We start from the raw sequence: 23,935 nt of genomic DNA on the forward strand, positions 1-23,935 counted from the left end.
TCGCCGCTGTACTCAGGGCCATTTTTAATATTGATCGGCCCCCTGGATCCCGCCTTCCCACACCCTAGCATGCAATCACGCCCTCCACCACAACACACACACACACACAAAAAAAAAATCCACACACCTCTTAGAGTAGTCAATTTTCATAATGATGAGCGGCCACTAGAGATGTTCCTTGACAGTAATGTAAATACTGCCTTTTTTTCATTAGAAAGCTTGCAGAGACATGCTATGGACACCAGAACTACTACGTTTAGCTGTTGTGGTTCTGGTGACTATAATGTCCCTTAATATAGAGGGAAAAAAAGGAATCAGCACAAAAGTATCAAATAAAATGGCTCTATCATTATTCTAAAAATTAAAAAAGCACAACTTCTGACACAAATATATAGTATTTTGCAGAATACTTTATATTTTTTTTTACAATGTGCAGATAGTACTGTACTACTAACCCCTCCATCCACCCCTACATACAGGTAATACAGCGCCACATACCTCTTACATCCAGTGACGTCTCTTTGATGCAGATGTTCTCTTTCCTCATCTTCTCCTTTCAGACCTTCAGACCAGACCACCTTTTTTCAGTCATTGCTCGTCTCTGCAGTTTCACAAACAAAATCTTAGTTTACTACTTTTCCATCGTCCTCCCATCTTCTGGACAAATCATCCTACCACCCCCAATACTGTGCCGCTGTGCTCCCCAATACTATACTGCAGAAACATATAAACCCCCCTGATAATAGTAGTACCATGCAGATAGTGCCCTTCAATAATTATTGGCACACCATTCCCTAAAATAACTGCGCCCAGCAAATAGTGCCCCTGACACTAATAGTGTAAACATAACATCCCCAAAAATAATTGTGGTAAGCTGATATTGTGCCAAGGTGCCCCACAGTAATAGTGCTCCCAAAAGTCCCACCAATAGGAATAATTCTCTGCTAGAGCACACATGGTAGTAATAGTGCTCCTACAGTGCCCCCAACATGTCCCCACTGTGCCCCAGAAGTAATAATGCTCCCATAGTGCCCATACTAGTAATTATGTTCCCCATAGACCCCCAGTAGTAACAAAGCCTATCATAATGCCCTCCGGTAGTAATAATTCTCCTTATAATGTGCCAGTGCAAAAAATACCCCCTTTTAATGCCCCCAGTTGAGCTAATGTCCCCATAGTGCCCCCATAATGCGCTAGTATAAAATATCCCTATATAGTGCCCCCAGTAAATGCCCCATAGTGCTCCTCTCCCCCCTTCTTCCTACTGCCCCCCATAATGTACCAGTATAAAATGCCCCATATATAGTGCCCCAGTAGAAGCCCTCAGTGTCCCCCATAGTTTTCCAGTATAAAATACCCCTTCTTAGTGCCCCCATAGATGAGCCCATAGTACTCCTCTCTCCCCTTCCCCATAGTACCTGCCATAATGTGCCCCAGTATAAAATACCCCTATCCAGAGCCCCCATATAAAATACCCCTTCTTTGTGGCCTCAGTAGATGCCCCCATAGTGCCCCCAATAATGTGTCAGTAAAAAGTGCCCCCATAGATGCCCCCATAGTGCCACCCAATAATGTGCCAGTAAGATGTTCCCCCTGGATTCCCCCCAATAATGTGCCAGTAACAAGTGCCCCATAGATGCCCCCCAATCATGTGCCAGTAACAAGTGCCCCATAAATGCCCCCCCACCATGTGCCAGTAACAAGTACCCCCATAGATGTCCACCAATCATGTACCAGTAACATGTACCCCCATAGATGCCCCCCAGTCATGTGCCAGTAACAAGTGCCCCCATAGATGCAACTCAATCATGTGCCAGTAACAAGTACCCCCATAGATGCCCCCCAATCATGTGCCAGTAACAAGTACCTCCATAGATGCCCCCCACTAATGTGCCCGTAACAAGTGCCCCCATAGATGCCCCCAAATCATGTGCCAGTAACAGGTGCCCCCATAGATGCCCCCCAATCATGTGCCAGTAACAGGTGCCCCCATAGATGCCCCCCATTCATGTGCCAGTAGTAGTACTATATAAAAAAAATGAACGCTTATACTTACCTCCATCAGGCTGGCAGCGATGTCCCGGGCTGTACGGCTCAGGCGGCGCGATGACGTTATCGCGCAATTTGCACCGGCCTCTGGTAGGCTGCAGGCTTAGTGCCTCCCCTGCCCTGCCGCAGCACTTCCATCTGTATCGCTGTCCTGAGGACGGTGATACAGATGACTATGGAGATGAGCGCTTCCACAATGGAAGCGCTCATCTCCCTGTGCCCTGCCGCCGCCCCTCGTGTCACCAGTGGCCAGCGGGGCTTAAGAGGCAGCTGCCTTGGGCCCTCCAGGAGCAACTGGGTCCGTGGCATCTTCCCCTTTTGCCCTGCCTTAAAGACGGCCCTGGCTATACTAGCGGCGGTGGCCAGCGTTTTAAAGGGGTATCTGTGGGGGGACACGCGGGGGGGGGCACGGAATAACCTAGGGGGGGGGCAATTGTCCCACCTTGCACCTCTGTAGCGACGCCTATGCCAGCAGCAGACCCTCACCCCAAATGTTTTAGATGGTCAGATCAGCAGCAGGCCCTCGCCGCTAATGTTTTAGAGAGTCACCAGCAGGCCCTTGCTCCTAATGTTATAGAGGGTCACCAGCAGGCCATCAATCATACATTTTTCAAGGGTGTGTATGACGCCCTCCCTTATGTGTAATAAAGAGTATATTGGAGTTCCTTGTAATTTTTGGCAGCCCTTTCACTTAGTGCATAGGCTTTATGAGTGTAGGAGTCCCACTACCTGAACAATTGTACCACAATATGAATGAGGCCCTCCATTATGTGATATACAGGTTGTATCGGAGTGCCTCTTCCTTGTAATTTTTAGCAGCACTTGCACTTTATATACAAGTAAATATACAGAAAAGAATGTTTCCTAACAATTTTTCCTCTAAAATCGATTTTATCTTTGGTTTTGTGCATATTATTGTCAGTCTGTAAAAGTGGCTTACTATTCGGGCAACATCGTTCCCAGCAGCGACCTGGGAGTCCAAGATGCATCCAGACATCCTCCCTATGCTGTTCCCGAACCATTTCAGTGGCGTTTCCATCAATTTCTGACCTTTTCCTATGAACCAGACACCCTCCCCTCTTCAGAGCAATGGGGTTCTCCCACTGACTTCCATTGTGCTCGGGTGCTCGGTAAAGCATCCCGAGGTGTTCTACTCTAGCACCCGAGCACTTTGGTTCTCGATCAACACTAATAGCTATATATTTCTATGAATTCAGAAGTGGGGATGAATTAATGAAAGGTGTCTGGTCTTCTTCACCTGCCTTTCTGAGATCATTACACCAACACCAAACGGAGGGGAATGGAGCAGGGAAGCTACTGAGCATGTTAGTTAACCTCTGAATGTAGAATAAGGTGGACCAGAAGGATAAACACCCAGGAACACTTCCAGAGAGAAAAATGTAAGATACATAGTGTTGATCGAGCACCAAAGTGCTTGTGCCAAACACATTGGTATGCTCGTGTGCTCTACCGAGCACAATGGAAGTCAATCGGAGAACCACAGGCACCCCCTGCTCGAAAGAGAAGAGGGTGTCTGGTTCACAAAAAAATGTAAAAAATAGATGGATAGTTTGTAAACAGCAGTTTGGGAGGTTGTCTGGATGTTTCTTGGACTCCCATTACCTATGATATACAATAGACAACCACGCAAAGGCTATATGCCAAAAGCCAGGTTTGTGCAAGCCAACAATCTATCTATGAGACAGATAACAATAAGCATGCCTTACAATGGCAGCCTTGTGCACTATGAGACATTCCAAACCTATTTTTTTTTAACGATCTATCACTCATAAATGTTCCATCCCATCATAATCAGACTTTATTGCATACTTTCTTATCAAGTTCTATCACTACTAAACGTTCCATCCCGTCTGAGGCATTCCAAACCAGCTCTCATCTGTCTGAGAGCCGGTAAGCCTCAAAGTTGATTCATATCTATTAGATGGCTTGGGTGGACCTTTGCACCTAGATCAATATCATTATCAAATATCAATATCAAAATGGTTTGGAAACTGCATTAGGAGGATGGCTGGATGCATCTTGGACTCCTATTACCTATAACATGCAATAGACAACCACACAAAGGCTATATGCCAAAAGCCGGGTATGCGCAAGCCAACAATCTATCCATGAGACAGATAACAGTCAGCATACCTTACAATTGCAGCCTTGTGCACTATGAGACATTCCAAACCAGCTTTCATCTGACTGAGAGCCAGTAAGCCTCAAAGTTGCTTCATATCTGTTGGATGGCTTGGGTGGACCTGCGCACCTAGATCAATATCATTAGGGTGACAAAAAGTTTTCTGATTGTCCTAACATAATATTCAATAACCTTTCTATACAGTTTTGTCATGTAAACTCATTTGAATAAACATGGGCATGTGGGAAAGACATGCAAATGAGCAGAATCTGCCTTGTTTTTCAGCTGAAAAACCATTTGCATGGAAAATTTGCGATCTACACTACTGATGAACAGCGCCATCTATTGGATTCATAGTCTTGTCATAAGACTATGAAACCAAAAGATGGCGCTGTTCATGAGTCATTGCAAGCAGGGCTATAGTCCTCAGATACACTCTAGCAAGCTTAGATTACTGCAGATAAAGTGCTAGAAGATGTGTGAATGATAGCAGCAATCCGATATACACCTCAGTGTTAGTGCAGGCTATCATAGGCTGAGTGCTACACGGTGTGTGGACTCTGTTGAGCAGGGTGCCCCAGTTACTAGCGCCCCAACAAGATGAACAGCGCCATCTATTGGTTTCATAATCTTGTGACAAGACTAAGAGTCTTGTCATAAGACTATGAAACCAATAGATGAGTACTGTAGATAGCAAATTTTCCATGCAAATGGTTTTTCAGCTGGAAAACAAGGCAGATTCTGCTCATTTGCATGTATTTCTTATATGCCCATGTTTATGCAAATGAGTTTACATGACAAAACTGTATAGAAAGGTTATTGAATTGTTATAAAATGTTAGGACAATCAGAAAACTTTTTGTCACCCCAATGTTATTGATCTAGTTGCGCAGGTCCACCCAAGCCATCAAAAAGATATGAAGAAACTTTGAGGCATACTGGCTCTCAGTCAGATGAGAGCTGGTTTGAAATGTCTCATAGTGCACAAGGCTGCCATTGTAAGGTATGCTGGCTGTTATCTGTCTCATGGATAGATTGTTGGCTTGCACATACCCGGCTTTTGGCATATAGCCTTTGTGTGGTTGTCTATTGTATGTCATAGCTAATGGGAGTCCAAGATGCATTCAGCCATCCTCCTAATGCTGTTTCCAAACCATTTTGATAGGGTTTTCATCAATTTCTAACCTTTTTCAGTGAATTAGACACCCTCTATTCAGAGCAGGGGGTGCCTGGTTTGATGTTCTAACAACTTCTTGGTTTTCCCTTATGGTGTCAAGATGCGGTGTTTTACTAAATAAACCAAACCTACTAATGTCCCAAGGACTAACTTACACCTCTTAATCCTGCACCTCCTTATTCCTAAAACTTAATTTTTTATTGGTGAATCTAATATTACTAGAGGATACATTTAAAATTGTCAGTTTGTCTCAGCTTGCACTTCTACTTCTAAGTGTACATTACGCTTCCTGCTATAATATCCTAGCTAGGAATGTAACATTGTCTTACTGGCTGCGCGCTGCCAGTATATTTCATAGGTACAATGTATCTTTAGTTTTGTATCGTACTGGTGCTTTGCTAGAGACTAGGCTGAATTAAAACATAAGAGCAACACTGCCCCCCGACATGTTTCGCCGAGTACCAGCATCTTCAGGGGTTAGGGCAGAGTGTGAGCGCGCTCCCTGCTCAGCTTAATTTATGATCTCTGTTTGCATGTCGTCACTAAAATGCGTTATTATCTTACTTTGTATAATCCTCTATCACTCCCATGTCTTTACCGCAATGCTGCGCTTACATTGGTACTTAATTTATGCCATTGATACCAAGGCGCATGTCACTGGACATTATTTACTTGTTACTAATTGATTTTACTTTATCATTAGTGTATGCCATACATTGCGCTTGCGCCAGCTCTTAATAGATTCCACTATCCTTCTTGCTATTCCGCATGTCTCAGGACTTTGATCTCTAACTTGGATTAGTGTGTTTGGTGCATGCATTACAGCTTAGTTATTTGTACTGCCAATGGTCATATTGTACATGTACTATTCAATCCTTTAATTGGATCGGTACAGTTATTGATTACTTCTTTGCCTTCATATATTCTATTATTTGCATTATTTTTTGCCGTGGAGTTTCTCTGTTTTCAATTAATTTTATATTATTTGTTGTAATAGTTTCCTTCTTTTCTGTTTATTAAATCATTTTTATTTTCTCTCAGGAGGGGGTCAAGCTACAGGAAGGACGAGTACGTAAAACCTTCATTCAGGCCTCTTGGGGATAAACTATTCAAACGGTAAATCCATTTTGTCTCCTCTTGCTGGAGCCTTCTATCAATATCTTGTCACGAGGGTGTCAAGAGCCACGCCTGACTCCGTTATACCCGGGGTCAGGAAGTCGCAGCAGGTGGCTGCGCGCTCTATGTATAAAAATAGTGCTGTTTCTTAATGGTAGCTTTCTGGGTTTGCCTTGCAACCCTTTTTGGCTCACTCAGGGATCCGTAGCTCCTTCTCCTCAGCTGTCTCTTGTCCACTCCCAACCTCCTTATATTCCCCTCTCCCACTTCTCTGGTTGCCAGATATAGAGCTTCCTGCCTGGACTTCTATACTGACCCACTGGAGCTGTGTAGCTGTGCTCCCTGGTTGTTGTTCCAGAACGTTAGCCTCCGGATCCCTGTTGGGCCTTTGTGGTCTGCTGTTGTCGCCCACCTGGGTTTATATGTTTGTCTGTATTGTCTGTCCTCTCCTTGGTGTTTTCTTTTTAGTGTCAGTGGTGCGGACTAGTGATCCCACCGCCCCGTTCACTACATAGGGCTCATCTTAGGGAAAGCTAGGGTTTAGGCACGTGATCGGCGTACGGGTGAGGAACCCGTCTAGGGACGTCAGGGCAGTCAGGTGCCAGCCTCAAGGTGAGTCAGGGGTCACCACCTTTCCCTCTCCCTTGGACAGGGCCTTCCCATTTCCCTCCCTTTGCGTGACGCCGGTCATTACATATCTCCTTTACGTGGACCGTTATTTTAGTTACTCCCCAGAATTTAAAGTTCGTATTGTTTCCTTTATGTTTTTCTCTCATATGTCTGGCCAGGCTGTTCTAAGCTACTAGCTCTAAGTTCTAAGTACTAACGCATGCGCAGACTTACGGTAAAGACATGGAAGTGCCGAATACTAACTCCCATGACATGCGCAATGGCACAGACGGCTGGTTAAAAGTCTAAGTCTATCAAACATGCGTCGTGCATACTGATGACACAAATTGATCTCAACCAACCAGGAAAGATAGGCTGGACAAATAATGACAGCGGAGGGAAGGTCAGCAATTGTTACCTATCAGATTTGAAGCTCACTGATGAATATACTTCTATTGGATAAGATAATAACGCATTCTAGTGACGACATGCAAACAGAGATCATAAATTAAGCCGAGCAGGGAGCACGCTCACACTCTGCCCTAACCCCTGAAGACGCCGGTACTCAGCGAAACATGTCTGGGGGCAGCGTTGCTTTTATGTTTTAATTCAGCCTAGTCTCTAGCAAAGCACCAGTACGATACAAAACTAAAGATACATTGTACCTATGAAATATACTGGCAGCGCGCAGCCAGTAAGGCAACAATGTTACATTCCTAGCTAGGATATTAAAGCAGGAAGCGTAATGTACACTTAGAAGTAGAAGTGCAAGCTGTGAAAAACTGACAATTTTAAATGTATCCTCTAGTAATATTAGATTCACCAATTAAAAGTTAAGTTTTAGGAATAAGGAGGTGCAGGATTAAGAGGTGTAAGTTAGTCCTTGGGACATTAGTAGGTTTGGTTTGATGTTCGGGTCTCCCATTGACCTTGATTGTATTCAATTTTACTCGAGCACCTGCAGTATTCGGCCGAGCACTGCGATGTGCTGAGCATAGCGATACTCGAGCCAAACAGCAGTTCGGCTGAGCATGCTCTCTCAACACTAAAGATACATTAAAAATGGTACAATATTTTTATGAATATATTGCCATAGTTGCAATTTAATTTGAAATGTCCTATTCATTGCATAGGGATAAACCCTATATACCATTTCATATATTTTTTTAATCTTCTATTTTGATATATATTATATTGTCTCTCTTTCTCATGCTCCTTAAACTGATTTAAAACTTTTTTTTTAAAGTTGCCTTTATTATGGGGATCGGTATGCTTACAGCAATACCAAATGCATATAGGTTTTCTTATTCTTTACTAAATTTAAAAAAAGAAAAAACTTTGAAAAACAATTTGCTTTGTGTCGTCAAATTCTAAAAACTATACCTTTTTTTTATATTTCCATCTACATTGCTATTTGATGGCATGTTTTTTTTGCAGGGCAAGATGCGTTTTATTCAAAACCCAAAAAGTTCTATTTCAGAATTCAGACCCCGTGGTACCATTGAGTTTAAGTTGAAGATCGATTTTGTTTATGCTCTAGATAGCAGGCTGATATAGCTTCCTCTCCTTTTATTTATTGTAACTATTTCTATGCCACAGAAGCTAGTTCTTTCATGATGACCTACATGTTTCTGTGTAAAGTGCCGTATTTTTAGTTTTGTACAATTGCTGCATTTTTTGCATGATAAAAATCCTTTGGGCGATTGCTGTTCTATAGATGTTTTTTTCTTGGATATAATATAGAAACATAGAAACATAGAATGTGTCGGCAGATAAGAACCATTTGGCCCATCTAGTCTGCTCAATATACTAAATACTATGAATAGCCCCTGGCCCTTTCTTATATGAAGGATGGCCTTATGCCTATCCCATGCATGCTTAAACTCCTTCACTGTATTTGCAGCTACCACTTCTGCAGGAAGGCTATTCCATGCATCCACTACTCTCTCAGTAAAGTAATACTTCCTGATATTACTTTTAAACCTTTGCCCATCTAATTAAAGACGATGTTCTCTTGTAGCAGTTTTTCTACTTTTAAATATTCTCTCCACTTTTACCTTGCTGATTCACTTTATGTATTTAAAAGTTTCTATCATATCCCCTCTGTCTCGTCTTTCTTCCAAGCTATACACTTTAAGGTCCTTTAATCTTTCCTGGTAAGTTTTATCCTTCAATCCATGTACTAGTTTAGTAGCTCTTCTCTGAACTCTCTCCAAAGTATCAATATCCTTCTGGAGATATGGTCTCCAGTACTGAGCACAATACTCCAAATGAGGTCTCACTAGTGCTCTGTAGAGCGGTATGAGCACCTTCCTCTTTCTACTGGTAATTCCTCTCCCTATACACCTAAGCATTCTGCTAGCATTTCCTGCTGCTCTATTCTCTGCCTACCTTTAAGTCTTCTGAAATAATGACCCCTAAATCCCTTTCCTGAGGTTAGGACTGTATCACTGATTTTATATTCTGCTCTTGGGTTTTTACGCCCCAGGTGCATTATCTTGCACTTATCAACATTTAATTTTAGTTGCCAGATTTTTGACCATTCTTCTAGTTTTCCTAAATCCTTTTCCATTTGGTGTATCCCTCCCTACAAATCTTTGTGTCATCAGCAAAAAGACACACCTTGCCATCGAGGCCTTCTGCAATTTAGCTGATAAAGATATTAAACAATATGGGTCCCAGAACAGATCCCTGAGGTACCCCACTGGTAACAAGACCATGGTCTGAATATAATTCATTGACTACAGCCCTCTGTTGTCTGTCCCTCAGCCACTGCCTAATCCATTCAACAATATGGGAGTCCAAGCCCAAAGACTGCAATTTATTGATAAGCCTTCTATGTGGGACAGTATCAAAAGCCTTACTAAAGTCTAGATAAGCGATGTCTACTGCACCTCCGCCATCTATTATTTTAGTCACCCAATCAAAAAAATCAATAAGATTACTTTGACATGATCTTCCTGAAGTAAACCCATGCTGTTTTTCATCTTTCAATCCATGGGATTTTAGATGTTCCACAATGCTCTCCTTAACCCTTTCATGACCAAGGGTCATTGATGCCCCAGTGTCCAGGTCAAAATTTACAAATCTGACATGCGTTACTTTATGTGGTAATAGCTTTGGAACACTTTTACTTATCCACGCCATTCTGAGATTGTTTTCTCGTGACACATTGTACTTCATGATAGTCATATATTTGAGTCAATATATTTCACCTTTATTTATGAAAAAATCCCAAATTTACCAAAAATTTAGAAAAATTCACAATTTTCCAAATTTCAATTTTTCTGCTTCTAAAACAGAAAGTCATACCTAATAAAATATTTATTACTTAACATTCCCCATATGTCTACTTTATGTTGGCATCATTTTGGAAATGTCATTTTATTTTTTTAGGACGTTAGAGGCTTAGAAGTTTAGAAGCAATTCTTACAATTTTTAAGAAAATTTCCAAAACCCACTTTTTAAGAACCAGTTCAGGTCTGAAGTCACTTTGTGGGGCTTACATAGTGGTAACCCCCATAAATGACCCCATTGTAGAAACTACACCCCTCAAGTTACTCAAAACTGATTTTACAAACTTTGTTAACCCTTTAGGCGTTCCACAAGAATTAAAGGAAAATGGAGATGAAATTTCTAAATTTCACTTTTTTGGCAGATTTTCCATTTTATAATTTTTTTTCTTTAACACATTGAGGGTTAACAGCCAAACAAAACTCAATATTTATTACCCTGATTCCGCGGTTTACAGAAACACCCAACATGTGGTCGTAAACTGCTGTACGGGCACACGGCAGGGCGCAGAAAGAAAGGAATGCCATACGGTTTTTGGAAGGTAGATTGTGCTGGATTGGTTTTCTGAACGCCATATGTTTTTTATTTTTCTGCCGATCGTCTTGCGCAGGGGCTCGTTTTTTGCAGAAAGTGTTGAGGTTTTCATTGGTACCATTTTTGGGTACATAGGATTTTTTGATCATTCATTATTACACTTTATGGGGCAAGGTGACCCAAAAATTGGCTGTTTTGGAACAGTTTTCATTTATTTATTTTTACAGCGTTCATCTGAGGAGTTAGGTCATGTGATAGTTTTATAGAAAAGATCGTTACGGACGTGGCAATACCTAATATGTAAACTTTTTCTTATTTATTTAAGTTTTACACAATAATAGCATTTCTGAAACCAAAAAAATGATGTTTTAGTGTCTCTATAGTCTGAGAGGCATAGCTTTTTTATTTTTTGGGCGATTGTCTTAAATAGGGTATCATTTTTTGCGGGACGAGGTGACGGTTTTATTGGTACTATTTTGGGGGTCATAAACCTTTTTGATCGCTTGCTGTTGCACTTTTTGTGATGTAAGGTGACAAAAATAGCTTTTTTGACACTGTTTTTTTTATTTTATTTTTATGGTGTTTATCGGACGGGGTCTATCATGTGATATATTTATAGAGACGGTTGTTACGGACGCGGTGACACCTAATATGTGTAGTTTATTTCATTTTTTCATTTTTTTTATAGAAAAAGGCAATTTATTTTTTTTATTTACATTTTTTTTTTCATTTTTATTATTTTCACTTTCTTTTTTTATCAAGTCCCACTTGGATCATGAAGATCCAGTGAAGCTGATGGCTGTACTATACTTTGCAATGCTCTTGCATTGCAAAGTATAATACTATTAGATGCCCTGTAGGTGGCAACAGCGGACGCTTTTGCAAAGCGTCCGGTTGCCATGGCAACCATCGGGTGCCGCAATCACAGCGCTGCAGCCCCGATGGTTGAGAGAGGGAGCTCCCTCCCTCTATTAACCCCATAAATGCCGCAATCGCGGCATCTATGGGGTTACAGGAGAGTGTCAGCATAGAGCTGACACTCTCTGCAGATGGCAGCGGCTCAGTAATGGAGCCGCCGCGATCACAAACAGCAGGGGGATTGGGGGGTTCGGGGGCAGCGCTGGAAAGGGGAGGGATCGGGGGGGGGGGGGTATGGCCGCCAATATTGAGGGAGGCTGGGGCAGGATGGGCGGGTCAGAATGAAAGCATGGGGCGGGGAGGGGGCGGACCGCATCAGGGCAGCTGCCTGCCTCTAGAAGATGATCTGCAGACGGACACAAGGGGGGGCTTGGAGGAGCACAGCCACAGATCGGGGGCACAGATGGGGGGGTATTATGAGGACCCTACCTGATTTCATGCTCTGATCTGCAGAGCGCAGATCAGAGCATGAAACCGGCATTTTTTTCACTGCCGATCCGATTGGTTAGTCTGCACAGATTGTCGGCAAGGGGCCACTCTGATTGGCCCCTTGCCGGCATTACTAGACTGTATGCTGTCCGTGACAACAGCAGGGCTCGGGCAGAAGCTTTAATCCAAGCGCTTTGCAGCGCTTGGATTAAAGAGCTGGTTTGACGTTTATACACGTGGTAGCTGCACGGGGCATGTGCAGCTATCACGTATATATACAGATTGCGGTCGGGAAGAGGTTAAGTATGGTTTCCATTAATTTCCCCACTATTGATGTCAGGCTTACTGGCCTATAGTTGCCCGATTCCTCCCTACTACCTTTCTTGTGAATGGGCGCAACATTTGCTAATTTCCAATCTTCTGGGACGACTCCTGTTGCCAGTGATTGGTTAAATAAATCTGTTAATGGTTTTGCTAGTTCACCGCTGAGCTCTTTTAATAGCTTTGGGTGTATCCCATCAGGCCCCTGTGACTTATTTGTATTAATTTTAAACAGCTGACTTAGAACCTCTTCCTCTGTAAAGACACATGCATCAAAAGATTCATTAGTCTTCTTTCCTAATTGAGGTCCTTTTCCTTCATTTTCCTTTGTAAAAACTGAACAGAAGTATTCATTGAGGCAGTCAGCTAGTTCTTTATCTTCTTCCATATACCTTCCTTCTTTTGTTTTTAATTTTGTAATTCCTTGTTTTAGTTTCCTTTTTTCATTTATGTATCTGAACAATGCCTTATCGCCTTTTTTCCCTGACTGAGCTAATTTCTCTTCAGCCTGTGCTTTAGAAGCTCTTATAACTTGTTTGGCCTCTCTCTGCCTAATCTTATAAATTTGCCTGTCATCCTCGTTTTTTTTTTTTTTTATAATTCCTAAATGCTATCTTTTTGTTTTAATGATTTTGTCCACTTCTACTGAGTACCACAGTGGCCTCTTCCTTGTTTAGCTTTTACTGACAAGCATAATGCAATTTTCTGTTTCCTTCAATAGTGCAACTTTTAAGTAGTCCCATTTCAATAACATAACATATTGCCAATATTTTTGGCCCTCTTAAACATGAATTTAGGTGTATTAGAAATGCATTGTCCTATTGGTTTTTCTCTATTGTATTGTGTAATGATGGATGGTATGTAATTTTTTTTGGACAATCTCTGTATTTATATCTTCCTTGTTAATTGTTTTATTTTCCAATAGTATCTTTCTGTCTATTTTTCTCACATGCATTTTTTTTTTCTATTAGGTCTCCTTTACTGTACCCCTTGTTCTCCTATAATAAGTCAGCTTCTCCTTTAAAGCCTTCCAGTTTGGTACAATTCCTTTTAATACGCATAAATTAGCTCCTAAGGACATTTTGTAACCTCTGTGGGAGATAGCAGCTCACTCTAGAGATACAACTATTTGTATCTGTGGATTTTTTTGAAGAACTTGGTGCAAATTGTATTTTCAATAAATATGGTAAGGTCTAAAAAGTTAATTTGTTCTGTATTGTATGTTGGTGTAAATTCTAAATTTTCATTTTTATTAATTTCTGTAAAAAATTCTAACAGGGACTCTTGCCCTCCCCCGCAGATACAGTAAATACCACATCATCAATAAAACACCTCTAAAGGGTGAGATTCACTAGGAGCTTGCCAAGGGGATGGATATATTTGTGCTGCCACCACCCTTCATATACATTAGCGAATCCTGGTGTAAACTTCATCCCCATTGCGTACCCCATGATAAAAATCCCCCTGGTATATAAAATATTTTTGTAAAATAATTAGGATACAGTCGACTACTATATACTCTATTTGTTCTCTGGGGATATCACCCTTATAATTTATGTTTTCTAAGATTGTGTAGAGGGATTTTACATCCAAAGTGCCAATGATATAATGTGATTTCCATTCTAGTTCATGTAATATTTGTAGGGTATGTTTTGTATCTTATGTAGGTTGGTAATGTTTGATCACACTGTTGTAAGTGTTTGACACATGGGAGGGCATGTTTTTTTGCAGGGCAAGCTGCATACAACTTTTAGATTAATTTTTAAATCAATTGTTTTGGGGCAAGGTGACTAAAAACAACAATTTGATATTTTATTCTATCATAATCTTTACCAATCAGGATAAATGCTTTAATAGTTTAAGAGATTGGACATTTTGACTATATACAGTTGTGCTCATAAGTTTACGCACCCTTGCAGAATTTATGATTTCTTAACCATTGTTCAGAGAATAGGAATGATAACACAAAAACTTTTCTTTCACTCATGGTTAGTGGTTGGCTAAAGCCATTTATTGTTAAACAACTGTGTTTACTCTTTTTAAATCATAATCACAACACAAACAACCATCTACACCTGTGATTTGCTTGCTTGTAATTACTGGTTGTGTATAAAAGGTCAATGACTTTCTTGACTTCTGACAGACCTTTGCATCTTTCATCCAGTGCTGCACTGATGTTGTTTGGATTCTAAGTCATGGGGAAAGCAAAAGAATTGTCAAAGGAACTGCGGGAAAGGGTAGTTGAACTCTATAAAACAGGAAAGGGACATAAGAAAATATCAAAGGACTTGAGAATGCCAATCAGCAGTGTTCAAATTCTAATTAAGAAGTGGAAAAGTAGGGGTTCTGTTGAAACCAAACCACAGTCAGGTAGACCAACTAAATTTTCAGCCACAACTGCCAGAAAAATTGTTCGGGATGCAAAGAAAAACCCACAAATAACTTCAGGTGAAATACAGGACTCTCTGAAAGAATGTGGTGTGGTTTCAAGATGCACAATAAGGAGGCACTTGAAGAAAGATGGGCTGCATGGTCAAATTGCCAGAAGAAAGCCATTACTACACAAATGTATCCCGCTTACAATATGTCAGACAGCACAGACACAAGCCTCAAACCTTCTGGCACAAAGTCATTTGAAGTGATGAGACTAAAATTAAACAATTTGGACATAACCATAAACGCTACATTTGGGGAGGAGTCAACAAGGCCTATGATGAAAGGTACAGCATTCCTACTGTGAAAAATTGTGGTGGATCGCTGATGTTTTGGGGATGTGTGAGCTACAAAGGCACAGGAAATTTGGTCAGAATTGATGGCAATATGAATGCAGTAATGTATCAACAAATACTGGAGGAAAATTTGCACTCATCTTTCCGGAAGCTGCGCATGGGACGTACTTGGACATTCCAACATGACAATGATCCAAAACGCAAGGCCAAGTCGACCTGTCATTGGTTACAGCAAAATAAAGTGAAGGTCGTGGATGGCCATCTCAGTCTCCAGACCTCAATATCATTGAGCCACTCTGGGGAGACCTTAAATGTGCAGTTAATGCAGGACAGCCCAAGAATTTAGGGTAACTGGAGGCTTTTTGCCAGGAAGAATGGGCAGCTTTACCATCTGAGAAGATAAAGAGTATCAAGAGTATAAAGACTAAAGAGTATAAAGAGTAAGATAAAAGATAAAGAAGATACAATCCACAACTACCACAAAAGACTTCAAGTTGTCATTGATGGTAAAGCGAGCAATACACGGTACTAAGAACTGGGGTATGTCAAATTTTGATCAGGGTCATTTGGGTAGTTTGTGTTGTGATTATGATTTAAAAAGAGTAAACACAGTTGTTTGACAATAAATGGCTTCAGCCAACCACTAACCATGAGTGAAAGAAAAGTTTTTGTGTTATCATTCATATTCTCTGAACAATGGTTAAGAAATCATTAATTCTGCAAGAGTATGTAAACCTATGAGCACAACTGCAACTTATGTTTAATTATTATACTGTATACAGTCGTGTTTTTATATTTTTTTTAACTTTTTTTTTACTTATATTATTGCGATCAGTGAAAATTAAAGAGAACCTGTCATCATGAAAATGCAGTGCAATCTGAAGCATGTTATAGAGCAGGAGAAGCTGAGCAGATAAGATATAGGGGGACATTTATCAAGACCGGCATTCTCTTTGCTGCCTTGTTTTCCCCTGTGCAGCCAGAGAAAGTGCACCAACACAGGAGGAGCAGAGCGGGGGATGGGAGTGATACTGGCACTGGCTGTGGCAGTCAATCACAGTAGCAATCCTCACAACAATGCTCCCTAAGACCAGGTCAGTGAAAGGAGGGTGCACCCTTACTTCCCTTGGAGCACACCCTGATGGTATTTTGGGTGCCCTTGATGTTGTAGGTTTGAGGCTGGGGGTGTAGGGTGCAATGGCTGGCATATGGTACAAGAGTCAGTAATCAGGCCAGAGGTAGAAAACAAAGGTCTTCCTTTTCTAAAGTGTAGAATGGAAGTTGTAGCACACCCAACTGTATAAAAACAGTTCCAGCAATTCACAATGCAATTTTCTCCCAGATAGTACTGTATGGATTTGAGCAATGATGGGGAATGTAGTACTATTTCCTCTCTGTCTCTCCAATATGTCTTTCTGCAGAATCTGTGGCTGGCAATATTACTTTTGCAAAGATGGCTGTAATTTCCAACTGAGGGACACAGTTTTTTTTTTTTTTTTTTATATCTTTTTATTTTCAAAAATACAAAGATGTATAGTCTTCCATTTCAATATTACAAAAAGAGAAAGACATTTATGCTCATCTCATATAATAAATAATTTCCCTCTTATTTTTTTTAACCCCCCCCGTCCCACCCTCCAACCCCCTTTTCTTTCCGCGGAGCTACCGTCATTGCCTTTTCATTATACCCAGTATTATCACTCCCAATTGCCCCATGTCCGCAACCAAGCTACCTTTTTCCCCGCTGTTTGGGCAAGGATGTATTCATATTGCTTAACCCTGTTCATCCGTTCCCTCCACTCCTGAAAACTAGGGTATTTCGTGGAACCCCAATATTTAACTATTATTATTTTGGCCCGGGCTATGCCCCGGAGCCAGAGTATCTGATCAATTTTGTTTTTATCTGTCTCTGGGAGAGTGCCCAGGATGACATATTCAATACACATTACATATTTCATAGGGGAGCTATCTCGTAGTTTCCGGGATATTTTATTCCAGTAATCTTTTATCCCTGGGCATTCCCACAGCAGATGTTTATAGTCTCCTCTGTCTTTACTACATTTATAACAATTCTGTTTTCTGTCGTTGTAAATGGTGTGTAGTAATACCGGAGTGTAATAGAGATGGTGTATGATTTTCAAAAGAATCCATGCATGAGCAGGCGAGACCGTCGATCTTTTAATATTCCTGTAGACAATGTTCCACGGAATAGATTCCCCATTTGGCAAGTCCTTTTCCCATTTAACCTCACCTCTAAATGTGATTTTTTTTGTGTATTCAAGTTTAAACTTTGCGTAGATGTGCGATATAGATGTGTTAAGAGTCATATCCTGACAGAAATCTAAAAAAGTGTTCCGTACAACATTCAAATAATTCTTATTCTCCGTGTAGTGTATGGCGTGTCGTAATTGTTCGTATCGGAATTTATCCATAAATCCTAGTGTAATATCTGGTAGGATTTCATTAAGGGGCTTCAACTGTCCTCTGTGAAAAACCTGTGTAATTAAATTAATCCCGTATTTTTCCCAGTAATCTACATCACCCAGTTCCGTAACTTGTGGAAGATGAGCATTCCCCCATAGTGGGGTACACTGGACTGCTTGGGAGACTCCAACCATCAATCTGATTTGTTGCCAAATGTGCCCAAGCATTCTACCGAATGGGTTCTGTGTTCTTCTCTTCTCCATGATACCGGCTTCAAGGATGTGGAAAAGATCCTCCCAAGGTCTACAGCATCGCCCCAAAATAAGCCGAATGCATTTATTCTTTCGATTCCTTACACACCATCTCAGGCCTCTTTCACACTTGCGTTGTTGGGATCCGGCATGCACTTCCGTTGCCGGAGGTGCCTGCCGGATCCGGAAAAACGCAAGTGTACTGAAAGCATTTGAAGACGGAACCGTCTTCCAAATGCTTTCAGTGTTACTATGGCACCCAGGACGCTATTAAAGTCCTGGTTGCCATAGTAGGAGCGGGGAGCGGGGGAGCGGTATACTTACAGTCCGTGCGGCTCCCGGGCGCTCCAGAGTGACGTCAGAGCGCCCCATGCGCATGGATGACGTGTCCAATGCGATCACGTGATCCATGCGCTTGGGGCGCCCTGACGTCACTCTGGAGCGCCCGGGGAGCCGCACGGACGGTAAGTATGCTGCTCCCCTGCTCCCCGCTACACTTTACCATGGCTGTCAGGACTTTAGCGTCCAGGCAGCCATGGTAACCACTCTGAAAAAGCTAAATGTCGGCTCCGGCAATGCGCCGAAACGACGTTTAGCTTAAGGCCGGATCCGGATCAATGCCTTTCAATGGGCATTAATTCCGGATCCGGCCTTGCGGCAAGTGTTCCGGATTTTTGGCCGGAGCAAAAAGCGCAGCATGCTGCGGAATTTTCTCCGGCCAACAAACGTTCCGTACCGGAACTGAAGACATCCTGATGCATCCTGAACGGATTACTCTCCATTCAGAATGCATTAGGATAATCCTGATCAGGATTCTTCCGGCATAGAGCCCCGACGACGGAACTCTATGCCGGAAGACAATAACGCAGGTGTGAAAGAGCCCTCAGTTGGGCAGCTATATAGTATCCTTTCAAAAAAGGGATAGAGATTCCGCCCTCATCTTTATACAAATATTGTATCTTGATTCTGACTCGTTTGCGCCCCCATATTAGTTCATTGAAGAGAGTCTCTAATTTATTAAAAAACTTATCTTCTATCGTTATTGGACTGGCATTGATTATATATAATAACATTGGAAGTAGTGACATTTTAATAAGTGCTATACGATTAATTTGTGACAAGGGGAGTTTTAGCCATATTCTAATTTTTTCTTTAACTCTATCTATTATTGGCAGTATATTTAATTCTGTATAATATTCCAACTTGGTCCCTATCTGGATACCCAGATATGGTAGGGAGTCTCCTGGGGTCAGTATACTAACCTGAAATTTATAGTCAGGCGGGACCGGACGTCTTAACGGGAGAAATTTTGATTTTCCCCAGTTTATCTCATATCCAGACAGGGATACAAATTCATCCAGGCTATCCATGACCCTAGGCAGGTTCATGTATCCTTTCCCCAAAAACAGTAGCATATCATCCGCGTAGAGACTTATTTTGTCCACCTCTCCCTCGCACCCAAAGCCTAGTATCTCCTTATCCTCTCTAATTTTACATGCCATTGGCTCCAGAAACAGCGAGAAGAGCAGGGGGGAGAGGGGACATCCTTGGCGTGTTCCTCGGGTCAAGGGGAAGGGGACTGAGTATTCACCATTGATTCGAACCCTGGATACCGGCCCTTGATACAGAATACGGACCCATCTGGAAAAGTATTCGCCTATTTTAACCCGGGACATTACTCTCCAAAGGAAAGGCCACTCCACCCTGTCAAAGGCCTTAGCGGCGTGAGGGACACAGGGTTTAATATACAACTGGCAGGTCATGTCCCAGAGAGAAAGGTGTCTCAACAATGTCCCTCTCATAGCAGTAATGTCTATCAGCTTTGATCAGGACCTTCTAAGATCTTTCCTTTATCTCTCTCTGGATTACTGTACAAATGGTAATGTCATTCACTCAGTAGGTAATCCTTAGAGAAGTTGATTCTCTGGATATTTGGTCCAGTTCTATGAGGAGTGGAGAACATGGAACTTCTATTCTATTTCTTTGCTAACACTAGAGTAGGACTGAGCTAAGGGCTGCACACCCAACTTCCTGCAGGGGCTGTATCAGAGTTGGTTAACTCTGTTAATTTCATACATAGCCATACTTTAAGTAACAAACATACATTAAGGAACAAACAATTTTGCAAGTACCCTGGTCTGCAGGTATGCTTCATTTATGCCAAGGCGCAGGCCTCCTCATAGATTTATTGCATCCTTCAGGAGGCCATGTACCACATTGAAATCTATGGCAGCCTCCTGCCTGTAAAAAGTTGTAATATACCAAAATGGTACCAATAAAAACTACAGTTTGTACCACAAAGAACAAGCACCCACACAGCTCTGTAGATGGAAATAAAAAAAAGTTATGGTTTGTCAGCAAATTATGCAAAGATTTTTTTTCCCAAAATATTTTTTTAAAGTAGTAAAACTTAATGGAAACTATACAAGTTTGATATTACTGTAATTATACCATTAATCAATCATCCCAAAAATAAAATTGGGCCTCATATGGTTATGTGAATGAAAAATTTCAAAAGTTGTGGAGTTTTGAAGGTAGAAAGTGAGAATAAAAATGTAAAAGCAAAAATGGACCCATCATAAAGGGGTTAAGCAAACAAATTACATGCTTTGCTGAATAATTTCTCACAAAACTACACATCGATCTGCTTATTTCCTCCTGCTCCTCCATCTTGCTTGAAGATATGGCTGGCGTGATGATGTCATCTCGGGCTGCATGAGATTTCGCGCAAGACCTTCAATCAAGATGGCGGCGCCTGGCCCGTCGTGAGCAAATGGATCAGGTATTATTATTATAATTTTTTTACATTTTACACTGTAATCTTGCTGTCAGATGCCGCGATCAGCTATGAACCCAGTACTTACAAAGAAATGTACTTTGTGACAAAGTAATTAGTCATGAAGCAGATTTTTTTAGTAAAATTCAGCAAAGCAGCCAAATCGAATTTTACAAAAGTTCGCTCATCTCTACTCATAATTTCTCTATCTCCTTAACAAATTTGCCAAAGTTTTTACCTCTTTTTTTATCTTTAATTTCCTAATATCTTTTTCTATCTTTAACAGTATTGAAATCACCAATTATTTTCATTGGACATTATTTCTTAGGTTCTATAAATTATTTAGTTTGATTTCAATAAATTACAGGTAAACTTTCAGAACCTCTTCACTAATACAGAAAGACCAGAAGGGGAAGGGTGGATGGATGATTATGTGTTGGTGTATGCTGGTGGGTCAAATTTGAGACACAAATTTGTATCCTGATTTAACTGGACAGTGAATATTCTCTTTTTGTTCACAGTTCAGAATTATTTGGAAATACAAATTTTCAAAGCAACATTGAAATACTTTAAGTGGAGCGTAATGTGTAGAATACTTTTTGGATTAATAGTTCTGACATTACATATATCTGATTATATATGGGATAATGTACTGTTTTTTGGTGTCAAAGAAGGAATAGTAAAGTTAGGGAAGAGGGCATAAGACAAGCAGGAACTTATTTAGGATCTGAGAAACTGTTACACAGTTGCCCAACAATCTTCTGTTAGAATTTTACCTGTATTATAACGGTACTGTTTCTGAACACATGGACAGCTCAGAGTGTTGTCTTGAAGCACTGGCATTCTAGTTTGGATGGTCTCTGTTTCTGTGGGTTTCCCTTGGCTCCTATCATTCCCTCCAACACTCCGAAAACATACTTAAAGGGAACCTGTCACCTGGATTTTGGGTATAGAGCTGAGGACATGGATTGCTAGATGGCCGCTAGCACATCCGCAATACCCAGTCCCCATAGCTCTGTGTGCTTTTATTGTGTATAAAAACCAATTTGATACATATGCAAATTAACCTGAGATGAGTCATAGCTTGAAAATATGACTTTTCTCTGGTCACACAAGTAAGATATGACTCTTTTATGTTAATTTGCATATGTATCAAATCGTTTTTTTTTACACAATAAAAGCACACAGAGCTATGGGGACTGGGTATTGCGGATGTGCTAGCGGCCATCTAGCAACCCATGTCCTCAGCTCTATACCCAAAATCCCGGTGACAGGTTCCCTTTAACATTATATTGCTGAAACTGTCCCTAATGTGAGTGAAATTGCAGTGCTGTACAATGGAATATATTGGTGTGAAATCTGTGAAGCATGATCATTGATAAGTGCTATGAGGGTATATTATGGCAATGAAATACTACATAGCATATACACCATTCAGACATGATGCCAAAACCACCTGCACTGCTATAAGAGTATGTTATTACAATGAAATACTACATATAATATACACCGATCAACAATGACATTAAAATCACCTAAAGTGCTTTAAAAGTATATTGTCACAATGTAATACTACTTATCATATACACCAATCAGCCATGACATTAAAATCACCTAAAGTGCTCTAAAAGTATGTTGTCACAATGAAATAGTACATAGCATATACACCGATCAGCCATGAAATTAAAACCACCTGCCTAATAATTTGTAAGTCCCCCTCGTGCCACCAAAACAACTCTGACCTGTCAAGGCACAGACTCAACAAAACTTTTGAAGGCATTAACTGTTTAGTAATTTGTGCATCAACAGCTTTTCTGTCGGATTGGACTAGATGGACCAGCCTTTGCTGGTGCATTAAACTTTGGGCATTTATTACCCCATGTCCGGTTCACTGGCCTTCATTGGATCGCTTTTGGTAGGTTTTACTAGCCACTGCATATATGGAACACCCCAAAAAACTGCTGTTTTCTACAAGCTGGACCAAGCTGTCTAGCCTTCACAATTTAATATTTGTCTTAATTTGCTTAGATTCTTACACTTCCCATTTTTACTGACTTCCAACACATCAACTTCAAGAACTGTCTATTTATGTGCAGCCTAATATATCCCACCCTTCGAGACTTGCCATTGGAACGAGCTAATCCAGGTTACTCACTTCACCTATGTTTTTTAATGTTATGGTTGAAACGTATACTAAGAAATATAATTTCAAAACCTCTTCATTTCTACCTCTATTAAAGTATGAGTTAATTTTTCATGGTAAAGTGAAGGGCATAACCGTTATAGATATAGAACATATGGGCTGTAAAGTTGTCATATTCTCTGATTAGGGTTATCTGTGTTATGCTTGTCTCAGGTGCAGATAATCCTTCTAATCCTGATTTTTTTTTTTGGGAAAGGCCAGCAACTGTAACTCCAATTACTGACTGTTGTTGCTGTGGTTTGTATTGTGTGAAACCGACACCATCCCAAAGAGATCATACAAAGATCAAGGTCACAATACACCTGTTCTGTTACAAAGCCCATGAAGCGACTAGGGACCAAATTAGTGCCCATACTAGCCATAGCAACTACTGAGCTATATATTTAGCACCTGATTACATAGAGATCAATTATTTTTAACACATTGTATATATACTGTACTGTGAAAAAGTTCATATGTCAAGGGATTCAGCTGTGGAATTTTTATGTAGAGCAATGCTGTGCAATTATGTGATCTTACTGAGAACATCAGCGACTTTGAATGATGTCAGAGAAATTAGGAATGCCTAGTTGTCATTAATATCATTAAAAGAGTATAATTCTGTAAATCAGACTCAAAGCAGCAGCCAAAGGTTTTCAATTATACTTATTTTACTTAGAGAAGTTTTTGCATTTTCTATTTAACTGGGATGCCCATTTTTGAAAATGTGACAACAAAAAAATGCTGCTCTATGCAGGTTATATAGGTTAGCATCAGGGGCAGACTGACAACTCATGGGACCCTCGGGCAATAGGAGATTATGGGGCCCCTGTGTCCCCGCCCACTCTCAAGCCACACCCACACACAGACCCACCCACATATTGCGCAACCCACATCACCTACACTTGGTACAGAATTTCTCTTCACTATGTTTAAAATAAATGTTTAATAATAAAAAAATTTTTTTTAAATACTTACATTAAA

At 40.9% G+C, this 23,935-nt stretch overlaps 1 long non-coding RNA gene across 1 annotated transcript; it reads right to left on the reverse strand.

Moving 5' to 3' along the window:
- Positions 1–43: 43 nt before the first annotated feature.
- On the reverse strand, positions 44–23,935 carry LOC120993278. The gene is made up of 3 exons (XR_005777188.1): positions 23,926–23,935; positions 16,566–16,571; positions 44–218 (listed from the first exon to the last, which is right to left on the reverse strand). It is a non-coding gene; the product is annotated as an uncharacterized LOC120993278 (long non-coding RNA).

This window comes from Bufo bufo, chromosome 3 (assembly GCF_905171765.1).
Source record: "Bufo bufo chromosome 3, aBufBuf1.1, whole genome shotgun sequence".
In the NCBI taxonomy this organism is placed as follows: Eukaryota; Metazoa; Chordata; class Amphibia; order Anura; family Bufonidae; genus Bufo; species Bufo bufo.